A 12907-nucleotide genomic window follows, 5' to 3' on the forward strand; every position below is an offset into this window, starting at 1 on the left:
ACAATTTATTTGAATTGTCGCTTTTTAATAGGTGCTACACAAGTAACTGCGATGCGCACAATTGCTTGATTTCTTCCTGCGCAACGAGTATAATTATGGAATGTTTATGCACAAATTTCACCTCGTAGCATTTTTATTCTTGTGTTCCACACCATTCAGAAGCTATAGCGAAATGCAAACACCAAATCAGGCGGATGCACAGTGTGAGACGTCGGTGTAACGAAATCACCAGGACGAAGGCGATGTGTGATGCTTGTTGTCAGAAGAATGCTGTTGACAAGTGTATGTAAAAGATAAGTAGGACACATTTGTAATCACACGTATTCGGGAGATATTCGAGGTAGTTGTAATCTTGAGAAAGCGCGGTTCGGCAGCTTTGCATATACGGTAACTGAGGGCTATGTACCCTCTGCTGTGTCGATTACGTGCTTGTGTCTGGGCGGTTTCAAGTCGGGCTCGGGCCGGGCTCGGGCTTAAGGTAAAGGGGTGGCGGGCCGGGCCGGGCGGGTAACGTAGATTATTTCCGGGCCCGGGCCGGGCCCGGGTCTCGCCATAAAAGTTTTGATCGGGCTCGGGTGGGCCGCCCAATGTAAAAACGGGCCCGGGCCGGGCCCGGGCCGCAAAAATCGGCCCGTGCAGTGCTCTAGTCTGGGTATCTCAGGAGCGATTGTATCATTATGGGAAAGAAAGTCTTCGGCGTAGGTCAACGCACAGGTTTAAAATGAGAAAAAGTCGCGTCTGCCTTGGTTATGCTGCAGTATTAGTTAGACCAGTGCATCGTATAACGGTCTGTTTCTACACGTGCCATTTTTTTATTTATTTTGTGGGTGTTCTATGAAAGTACGTTGTGTGCAACACGTACCTTCTTTTTTCTGACTTCGGGTTGCAGCTTCGGGGAACTGCTTTCACATTTATTGTCCCGTTGAACTTTAATAGGTAATTGTTAGCCCTAGTTATTTTGTTACATGTTGCTAACGAATTAATAATAGACAGAGACATCCTAAGAGTCAACAAGATTACCAGACATCGATGTTGACATAGTGACGTGATGACTGTGTCGTCGGCGGCGTGACTACGTAACTGCTATGGACAGGAAAAAGTAACTATAAACATGTGCAGCCGTGCGTCGTCATTGATGGTGATGCAGTAGTGGTGGCGAAAGCAGTAGCACGTACTTTGATGTTTTTGATTGCAAACTTCTAGAGAATAGTTTATTTTCCTCTTTAGCACGTTTTCGTGCTTAGTAGGTGGTCCGACTCGATAGGTGGCCCCATTCGTCAAGGAGACCTTCGTTCGTTCGTTAGTTGGTTAGTGGTTTCGTTGGGTATTTGTTATTGTCCTTCGTTCGCTCAATCGGTCGTTCGTTCACTCAGTGGTTGGCGCGTTCCTTTGCTCGTTCTTTAGTTTGCCCGTTCGTTCGGTCGTTTGTGCTATTGGCTTACATTAGCAATCATCATGGATGGTTTATGCATCAGTTGTTTTCCGGCGGCAGCACTAAAGTAGTCATGCCAGTGACGTCATAGTCATCATCACATAGTCGTCACATCACCGTCTCGTGATTTTGTGGTTGAAACCAAAAGTGTAAGAGTGGGTTTGACGATTATTATGCAGAACACAAAGATAATGTTCAATATCCTTTCAACAAGGCAAGGATTCATGATTGCCCTGTCAGCCTATAAAGTCTGTGCAGGAGTATGCTCATCTAGGCAGGTCAATTACTGACAGGAGACCTGATAATGCGAAGGAAATTTACAGAAGAATAAATTTGGTTGTAATGCATACAACAAGGATTACGAAATCCTGACGGGAACCATGCCTTTGTCGTTGAAAAATGTGAAATCATTGCATTCTAGCGATGCTAACATATAGGCAAAAGTTCGGAGGTTAACAAAAACGTTCGACAACAAGTTAGGGACCACGGAAAGCGCGATGGGACGAAATATTTTAAGCGTAACTTTAAGAGACACAAAGAAAGCGCTGTGGATAAAAGAGCAAACGGGGATAGCCGATATTATCGTTCACATTAACAGCGAGAAATGGAGCTGGGCAGGCCATGTAATGGGTAGGGTATACATAAGCGGTGGACCTTTATAGTTACAGGAATGGGTGCCAAGGGGGTAGGGAAGCGCAGTCGACGATGGCAGAAAATTAGGTGGGGTGATGAAATTAGGAAATTGCAACTCTATATATAGCTTCCTGCTGCTCAATACGTGCTACATAAGTGTTTTGCCGAGCGTGAAAGAAGCCCACGAATAAACGCAAAATTGGCGCGCGACTGGCCGCTCGAGGTACCTTGCGTGTATTCGAGGGCTTCTTTCACGCTCGCCAGAACACTTTTATAGTGCCCGTATTGAGCAACAAGAAGGTTTATAGGGAATTTTCATGTTGCTCTACAATTTTGTCATTGACATTTTTCATTTAATTATAATAGTTAAGTTGATTAATAATAAGACTAGTTACGTAATAACGCGGAATCCTAGAAATAATGAGTATCACGGCGAGTAAATTATGTCTAGCTACGTGGTATTTGTATGTTTTCAAGTCTTGGTTCATGACAGTTGGGACACCCTGTGTGTGTGTGTGTGTGTGTGTGTGTGTGTGTGTGTGTGTGTAAGCCTACGTTTGTGTTTCGAGTGCAAGTACCAGTGAACGGGCTTGTATAAACCCTCTATTTTGACCGTCATTGTGGTATAAATGCGTACATCTCTTCAGTGAAAACAAGAAGTAAAATTCTGCATAAAAGCTTAGCGTGTAACTGCACGTAAGTATCTTTGAAGCCCTCAGACATGAAATAAATTATCAGAATATAATCAATTGATTTGATTTGAATTAACCATTCAGTATGTACCACTACGTGTGAGCCAATTCTTGGCCAATCCTTCAGTATGGGCATATGCCAGTGTGACATAAGAGGTGCGTAATGCTTAATGTATATCATTGTCATTCTTCCCTCGACAAGCACTATAAGTGATCATTGTACTTGTGACATCGCTACGTAGATGTTTCACACTGTGCGCCTGCCTGATTTAGTTTTCGAATTTGCATAGCTTGTGAACGGTAGAATCTACAAACATAAAGCAATTCCAAGGTGTAACATCTGTGGTGGATAGAGCGATATTGTGTGGGATACACGATGCAAACAAGCAGAATTACATGCATCGCCGTTAGTTGCATAGGCTTTCATTACACGAACTGATAAATTGGACCAACCGGTACATTACTTGTTGCACAATAGTGTGACACTACAGGAAACAAAATTCTGCTCCGGGCCTTCTATTGATAACTTGTACTTGACTACTTTTCTTACGCCCTGTTGGTTATTTATAAGTAAATTTTGCGTATGCTGCATCGTTTTAGATAAAAAATCTGCTTATATGTGGCGCCAGCATTTATTCTCAGCTATTCACCTTGCTACTCCAGAAACCAGGCTATTCTACTTAATTCTTGACTCCTTGTTCTTACAATGGGTTTAGCCGAGCGACAACAGTCACGACAATGACACAGCCTAACGAGTAGAATTGTATCAGGTGAATAAAGCAGGAGTGTAAATGAACCTTTCGCCTTTTGGAATAATGAGTTTTTTTTCATTTCAGCAGTTTACAGGGTCTATAACAAAAATCTTGATGTCATGCAATACTGGGCTCTGCTATCATTCGACATTCTATTACGGTCCCGTTACTTTAAAGCTCTTCGTGAAAACATTAGGACTTGGACTCGTTGGTAATAAAATACTGATGTAGAAATGTGCAACAATGGACGAATACAAACGAAGCACGCCAAAAAAGCGCCTTCTTTTGACAGATATAAGAATAGGAGAAATATAATTCTATGTCATCCGTTCCGAGATACCATAAATCCTTATGGAGTCGCGCAACTAATTCCATGTTTAAGCACTACAAAACCAACCGGTACATATCACCTTTCGTATTGAGTATTTGTCGCTTTTGTAAGTTGTTGCCCAAATTGACCATGTCAGTGCAGCTGGTAGCTCGTTGCATCTCATAGCCAGCCACAAGAGAAAAAATATATAGCAGTCATCACCATCAGCCTACTTTTGTCATCTCCCGGCGATTTGCACAACTCATGACTTGCGCCAGCTGAATAAATATTATTCCTGCGAACTTTGTAATTTCATTCTAAGACTCATTCTTTGCCGCCCTCGACTGCGCTTCGCTTCCTTGGCACTCATTCCGTAACTCTAATGCACCTCCCGTTATCTGCCCTATGAATGACATGGCCCGCTCAGCTCCATCTTCCTTGTAATTCCCTGTTTGCTCTAATCCTGTTTGCTCTCTAATCCACATCGCTGTCCTCCTGTCTCTGAACGTTACTCTTTACATTGTTCTTCTCAAGGGTATTTGTTAATGCCCAAGTGTCTGCTCCATATGGTGGTACCCGTAGAATACAATTACGGTACACTTTTCAAGGATGGCGGTAAGCTGTGGGCCACGATTTCGTAATGCGTATCGTATGGAATGGAACCGATTTCATTTTCCTCTAATTTTGCTTGCCATGATCAGGAACCATAGCTAGACTATGAAACATTACCTAAATATTCTGCATATTTGTCTTCAACCTTACTCGTACACTATGTCGGCTCAGTCATACAATAAGCAGTTACACTTTACGGTAATTAAGAATTTCCATAATCCAGAAAAAAGATAGCGATCGCAATGATGTACACGTTATAATTGCGGTACCAATAATCTGGTGGGGTTATAACCAAGAGTTGAACCTTCTAGTAAACCTCATCACAAGCACCGTAGTCACTACGTGACTAGGGCGTAATGTGAACTCTGACATTCGACAATTGGGGTCCAGGCATCACGCAGGCCCCTCTGCACGCTGCGTTAAGCAAAGGTCGAATGAGCATTGCGAATGAACAGAACTAAGGTAATATTGTTTGCCGTCGTACGGAGATACTCTGTTTTTTGCGTTCGGCTTAATTATATAATTAGCCATAATAATTTATCAACTTCTCAATTATTATAGTTACATTGAAAGTGTCATTGACAAAAGTGTAGAGCAACATAAGAAACTCCCAACACAGCTTACTGTTGCTCAATACTTGCTGCATAAAATTGTTTTTCCGTGCGTGAAAGAAGCCCGCGAATAATCGCAAAGTACCTCGAGCGGCCAGTCGTGCGCCAATTTTTCGTGTATTCGCGGGCTCCTTTACGCTCGGAAAAACTTTTGTGTAGCACGTATTGAGCAACAGAAAGCTGTATCGGGACGTTTTCATGTCGCTCTACAATTTTCTCACTGACACTTTTCATATAGTTATCATATTTGAGAAGTTGAATAAGACTAATTACATAGTTATTGTGAATGCAAAAAATAATATGAGTGTCTCCATGCGACGGCAAACATTACATTGGTTCTGTCCAGCTACGAGGCATTTTCATATTTTAAATTCTTTGTGCAATACAGTTTGGCCACCCTGTATAATTGAAGCCGCACATACTGTAACGCGAAGAGAACACTGAGACATGACTAAGCTGGGCCGAGATTCATATTTAACGAATCGTAAATTATTGAGCCCACAGGCTCGATAGTTTTGGCATTGTGAAAGATTACGGCGCAACGCAAAGCTTACAACAATATTATATATAGTTACGTGCACTTTAGCTAGTGTGTTGGGATTATCACTTCCAATTACTGCAGCTAGCATTCTTTGGAAATTTCATCCATCGTGTGGTATGATTGCGAATTTGCTAATCCCTATTTGAACTAACATGGCCAGAAACTTGGAGGTTACCAAAGAAGCCCGAGAACAAGTTAAGGACCACACAAAGAGCGATGGAACGAAAACTGTTAGGCCCACCGTTAAGAGACAGGAAGAGAGCGGTGTGGATCAGAGAGGAAACGGGGATAGCCGATATTCTAATTGACATGAAGAGGGGAAAATGGGACTGGGCAGGTAATGCTTAGGATAGATAAACGGTGCACCATAAGAGTTACAGAATGGATACCAAGAGAATGGAAGCGCAGTCTAAGACGGCAGGAAATTAGGTGGGGTGATGAAGTTAGGAAATTTGCAAGCCCAAGTTGTAATTAGCTAGCGCAATACAGAGGTAATTGGAGATCGCAGGGAGAGGCCTTCGTCCTGCAGTGAACATGGATATAGTCTGCTGCTGCTGATGACGATTTGAGCTCTTTCACGCCAATTTGGATCAGGGGGTAATCCGAGGTCTAATGTGCATAACTTCGGGCTGCTGTGATGAGGGAACAGGGTTAGTTATGAACATTCCCGCGAACTTGTCACTGAGTTTGTGAAGGTAGCTGTCACTCTTCAATTATATTTCACGCCATCTTGGGTCGATGTGAATGTGCCACTTGGTATGCGCGTCTCTTCAATGAAACTATTCACATTTGCACTGTCACTCGATACAGGCATCTTAGCCCATAAATGGTAGGTAGAGAAGGTGGTCCCCCTCCACCAATCTGGTAACCAAAATTTAGTAGCTACCTCCCCATTTCGCTTAGCACATGTTGCAATCTGTTAGAACACATTGTAGTGAGAAACCTTGACTTTCAGGGGCGAAGTACCTTAGGGTCGAGCCTTGTCCCTCGTCGACGTCCGTCGCTCTGGTTTGCATGAAGACCGCGAGGGGTGCTGCGGTGCACAAGGGCTATATGAGCGCTGCATATACTGTACAATATATATATATATATATATATATATATATATATATATATATATATATATATATATATATATATATATATATACAGGGCATTCACGGTTACCCGATGGATCCCCCGGTGCTTCGCCCACTCATAATCATTCACTTCGTGGATGCGGTGATTATTTTGGTAACTCATGTTTATTCCAGTTTCACAGCATGGCCTGTTAAAACAATAATAACGCACGACGCAATTATCTTTTACTGATAAAATTTGTCGCATTTTGATCATGGCGAACCACGTCATCCCGACCCACCCCAACCACACAGGCCCTCCGCGTGCCGTTAGTGAATAAAAAATTAAGTTCTGAAAGTAAAATCAGTCAGAAAATTGTATAGTACGACTTACCTACAACCTACCGGCATGATAGCGTCGGATTGTAAATTGAACATACGAGAAGAAATCCTGATAAGCAGCCAGGGATCTTTGAATGCTATCGCGTTCCACTCTTAAACGCGAAGCTTAAGCGTCCTCCAATTCTGATGGTGTTTCGCTGTACTTTGGTTCTACGCAACATTGAGGGTAATGTTGAAAACTGATTTTGGACACGCGCGCGCCTCGGGGAACAGCAAAAATTACTTCGGCATACGTGGCGCACAGTGTAGTCTGATTTATTTGTTAATTCATCATACGTACCTTACAGGCTCCTACATGGAGCATAACATGAGAAATAAGGAAAGAGCAGACGGATACGCAGAGTAGCATTATTAATATCTGAGAAGCGCTATTGCTACAAACAAAATTGCATGAGATTGAAATTGCGACCTTTGTGGCGGATAAACACGCATGGTGTGCGGGATTACGCGCTGCACGGCAGGAAACTAAACGCAATCGCATGCATCGCCGTTAGATGTTTAGCATTTAATTACTCGCTTTGCTTCAGACATATAGCAACATGTGCATCGGATCTGCGTAACTATTTTCTTGTGCCACGAATCAGACGTTTTAGAGCATTAGTTTGTGCCAACTGGCACATGACAGGCTGTACATTTGCGTGACATCGAAGGAAACAAAAGTTGATTCCAAATCATCGGCTTACCTTTTGTAATTTACATCATTTAATCTGCCATGATCATTTTATAAAGGTCAATAACATATACGTATATTCTACACCGTTCTAAGCAAAACAATCAATTGACAGGAAATGTACGTGCTTAATCTTTGCTGTTAGATTTGCGGTGAAAAATGTCTTGCCTTCGTACTTCGCTTTACTGTCGCATACTCGCTGGTAAAAATAAGTCCTGAGCTACCCACTACGGCGTCCCTCATAATAACCGAGTTACATTGGACTATTATACCAAATAATTTAAAGGTTCGGCGGAAGGAAGCCCTTACGATTTTCGAAGCTTCTTTTTTATCGACAGTTGCGCAAGCCCATTCGTCCTAAAGTTGTTGTATTTGCCACTGACCTTAAAGATATTACGTAAAGAAAACACCACGGGGCCTGATTATGTGCAGGATGTACTTGCACTGAGATGGCGCAGAGATGCCAGGCTCTCAACAAAATGGCGGACAGCTCGCATGCAGAACGACACCGTCCTCTTCGTCGTCTTTTCCCAGCGACGGCTCTTTCCTTTCGCCTTCAGTAGATTTGCCAGTAGATTTGTCAGATTTGCCAGTAAGACAGTGCAGGCAACGCGCGAACGAGCGATTCCAGTTGGGCGCTATCGAGAAGCTCGGGTGGCAAATTATTCTAGTCGTTTATCGTACGAAGAAAGAAAGAATAGCTGTATATATTGGTATGGCAGAGGTGTCCAGCAACTTTTTTTAGGGTGAGATGAGCACGTTTTGCGGCGCAACATTGGTTTGACGTATTTACTTTTCTCTAATGCTAACTTGTTATTATATATCAGATAGAATAGCTTCATTCTTTCACGATACCGTCTCAATTCTAAGGTTTCCAATTTTGCGCCTTCCAAAAGAGCTGTTGATGTGTCGCGTTCATAGGCATTAAATATAAATCTTACACCTTTCCTCTGTACTGATTATAGTTTATCTATGTTAACTTGTGTGTGCGAGTCCCAGACAGCCGACGCATACTCTAGTACTGGTATCATATAGGTATTATAGGCAACTAGTTTATTTCGTGGGTGGCCTGAACTAGTGCCTCTCTTAAGTATTACAGTTTTCTCAAAGTTCTTCTCTTTTATGTATGATACATGTTCATTCCATCATAAATCAGATGTAATCAGAAGGCCAAGGTACGTATATGCTGAAACAAATAAGCAATGATTTCCCAGACTGTATTGGAATTTTAAAGGGTCCTACTGGCGGGTTATAGTCACCGCCACAGTTTTTTCCGGGTTAATGTTAAGTCATCGCCACAGTTTTTTTAGGGTTAATATAGAGCACAAATTGTGAATTTTAGATAAGGAGTTATTTGAAGAACTTGGTCACTGTAGGCGTTAACTTCATCATAAAGCACGCAGTCGTCTGCGAAAAGCCGTATCTTTACCGGAATATCATGGACGATATCGTCAATAAAAACTAAAAAGAAGAGAGGCGCGAGGATAGATCCCTGTAGTATGCCGAATTCAACTGGCGCAGACGGTGAATTGCTGCCATTAAGCGTGACTCACTGATGCCTGCAGTTTAGATATGCTTCGATCCAGGCTAATTAAGAGTCGTTTTTGAGAATTTGTTTCAGTTTGATAAGTAGCTCACGGTGTGAAACGCGGTCAAATGCTTTTTCGTAATCTAAGAATAAGAGCAAAAGGTATCAATAACAGCGCGAGAGGACCAAGGACGACAAAGTAACGAAGACCACAGGACAAGCACTGACGGCCAACTGAATGTTTATTACAAGAAAACTAGCCTGTCTTATACATACTCGTAAAACATGCGCGCATCGAACAGCTCACAGACCACAATCCCAATCTTTCTCTCAGGAAGTTTATTTCTTTCTCCGATAGTAGAAGAGAAGGCGAACTCACACAATTGTCACCTTCGTTGCTGATCCAAAAGGCCTCTAAGATTATCTTTCCTTCTTAGATTTTCCTTTTCCCATAAATATCTTTATTAAACCACGAATCGCATGCGTGTTGTTTACAATGGTCAGCTAAATGGCTGCCATATCCGTTCTTTACGTTATTGCAGTATTGGCGAGCACGATCATTGAAACATTGTCCAGTTTGACCTATGTAAACTTTTACACAATTCAAGGGAATCTGATATATTACATTATTCGTGCAATCGGACAAAAAACGGGTTTTGTGATTGATAGTGTAGGCGGGGGGCTTGTAGTTTGGTTCCATGCGTGCGCAAATCGTAGGCAGCTTGCGAGGGGCGTTGAAAAAGCAAGTTAACATTACACCTATTTCGAAATTTTCTTAAGACTGTGTGATAACTTGCGCAAGTACGGAACAACGTGCACTGGTCTCATGTCTTGCTTCTTTTCTTTGTCTGGTTCTGTTTTTGCTCTCTGCAGGTTTGTCTTGCACACAGAGGGGATGACATATTGGGGAAAGCCTGCGTACCTTAACCTTGCTATAGCTGATTCATCACACTATGCTCACATTCGTGCTCGCACGACTTCTTTAATTGCAGCCTTAATACACGTGGTGGCTAAGCCCCTCTTAATCAGTTTTGTCTGTGCGCTGTCATATGGGAACAAGATTTTCTTAGATCTAGGCTGATAGGCCCAGCATATACGCTTACTTGATGAAAACATAAGTAAACGTCAAGGAATTGAATTCGGTTACTGATCGGCAACTCGTGCGTGAACTTGAGTCCTCCCGAAGACTTGATCAAAATGTCTAGTATGTTATTGCCTTCGTACTGTGAATGGACCCAATTGGCTGTTCTTCATAACAACTAGGTAACCGTCAACCTACCTGAACACTGGTGTTACAGGCGTGTCTAACTAACGTATCGGCGGTAACATTGTCAAGAGATGATAAAAATGTGTCGCACAAAATGGGAGCTATTGCTGAACATATTTTCACGTAGTAGTGACGCTGAAGTAAACAGTCGTAAAACTGTGTATGACGAGACTGATTCTTTATTGGGCGAACCTGTGCCCACAAAAGCAAGCTACCCTCGAAGCACAACGAAAGCGGCGAACACAGTCGGCGGTCGTCGAAATCTGATCAGTGGCGAAGCGCGTGGGCTTTTATACCTGAGTCATCGAAGGTTCCAGATTAATCCCTGATGCCCGCGTGTCTTCCAGAAAGTTCTAGACAATTCGCGTCGGTCATACAATCAGATAACATAAGCGTCGGTGAAAACAGGCTAACGGAAAGAAGCATCGATAACGTTCTAGAAACTTCCGATACAGGCGCGTCCTGCGCCGAGCGATAACGTTTAACATTTGTTAGCCGGTGGAAAGCGGCCACCGGTGAAAGATAAACGTGTGTACGTGTCAATATATACATATTCCGGTTCTCTGTATGAAAAAATGGCTGTCAAATTCGATGGCCATTGAATGAAGATAAAATTCTAAAAGTGTTAGAAAGTTGTTGCTGCTAAGGCCCACAGAATTCTGAAACTTCACTTCCCCAAAATCCTCCATTCTTTCACGCACAGCTGACATAAGACCAACGTGCGGCACTGAATAATACAAGTCCTCGACATCTATTGAAAATGCAGTTCGATGAGTCCCTTGAGCTTTCCCGATTGACAAACTAACTTCCTCTAAAGTTCTTACCAGGAGAGGGTCCTTCAATGGCAGCTTTTTGAGATGAGTCTGTAGGAACTTCGCCAGATGGCACTGCCAAGATGTCTTCTCGGATACAAGTACCCTAGGAGGGTGATAAGGCTTCTGGGTTTTGCATGTGAAGAACACTTCCAAGAGCTCTGTATCTGCTGTGTTGATAAGCTGCCTCAACGAGTTCAGGTGCATATCCTGGAGTAGCTTCAGGGCGGCTTTCTTTTGTTTCTTTGGTTCGAAAGAAATTTCTTTGAAGTTCTTCAAAGCAGCGTTCCTAGGTTTTCCTTTCATTAACGTTTCGGGCAGAACGACGAAACCACCTTCTTTGTCTGCCTGTATCACTTGAAGTGCATCTTTCTTTAGGCAAGTGGCAATTTTCTTCAAGGGCGCTGTTCCTGAATTCTTCCTAGGAGTATGCTTGAGAACACAGTCCACTGCCTCGCCGATGACTCGCTCGCGGTGTCGGTCGTCCGCTCTGTCTCCAATGCTCCTACCCATGGCAAGAAGCTGCGGTGCGTTCAACCGTGGCTGAAAGCTGTACTTAGACCCTTTTTTCAGAATCTTCTCGACATGGTCTGGAATTTTTGCGCCGCCAAGCGTAGTTACCATTTGTGCTAGTGGTCTTTGCTGGCGGCTTCATTAAAAAGGGCCTGGTGCGTTGCCAAAGAAATTCTGTGGTCTAGCTGCCCTGCTTAAAGGACCCCTTCCTGGTAAGAAGTTCAGATGAAGTTATTTTATCAATCAGGAAAGCTCAAGGTACTGATCGAACTGCATTTTCAATAGATGCCGAGGACTTATATTATTCAGTGCGGCATGTTGGTCTTAGGTCATCTGTGCGTGAAAGAATGGAGGATATTGCGGAAGTGAAGTTTCAGAATTCTGTGGGCCTTAGCAGCAACAACTTTCTAACACTTAGAATTTTATCTTCATTCAACGGCCATCGAATTTGACAGTAATTTTTTTTTATACAGAGAACCGGAATCTGTATAGGTTCAGCCATAGCTCTCATTTCGTGTGACATATTTTTATAATCTCTTGACAATGTTACCGCCGATAAGTTAATAGACACGCCTGTAACACAAGTGTTCAGGTAGGTTGACAATTACCTAGTTGTTATGAAGAACAGCAATTGGGTCCATTAACAGCACCAAGTTAATAACATACTAGACATTTTCATCAAGTCTTCGGGACGTCTCAAGTCCACGCACGAGTTGCCAATCAGTAACCGAATTCAATTCCTTGACATTAACCTATGTGTTTCATCAAGTAAGCATATATGCTGGGCCTATGAGCCAATATCTAAGAAAATCTTGTTCCCATATGACAGCGCACAGACAAAACTGATTACGAGAGGCTTAGCAACCACGTGTATTAAGGCAGCATTAAATAAGTCGTGTGAGCACGAATGTGAGCATAGTGCGATGAATCGGCTCGCAAATTTAAGGTACGCAGGGTTTCCCCAATATGTCATCCCATCTGTGTGCGAGACAATCCTGCAGAGAGCAAAAACAGAACCAGACAAAGAAAAGAAACAAGACAGGAGACCAGTGCACGTTGTTCCGCGCACAAGTA

This window comes from Dermacentor silvarum, chromosome 11, assembly GCF_013339745.2.
Source record: "Dermacentor silvarum isolate Dsil-2018 chromosome 11, BIME_Dsil_1.4, whole genome shotgun sequence".
NCBI classification, from domain to species: Eukaryota; Metazoa; Arthropoda; class Arachnida; order Ixodida; family Ixodidae; genus Dermacentor; species Dermacentor silvarum.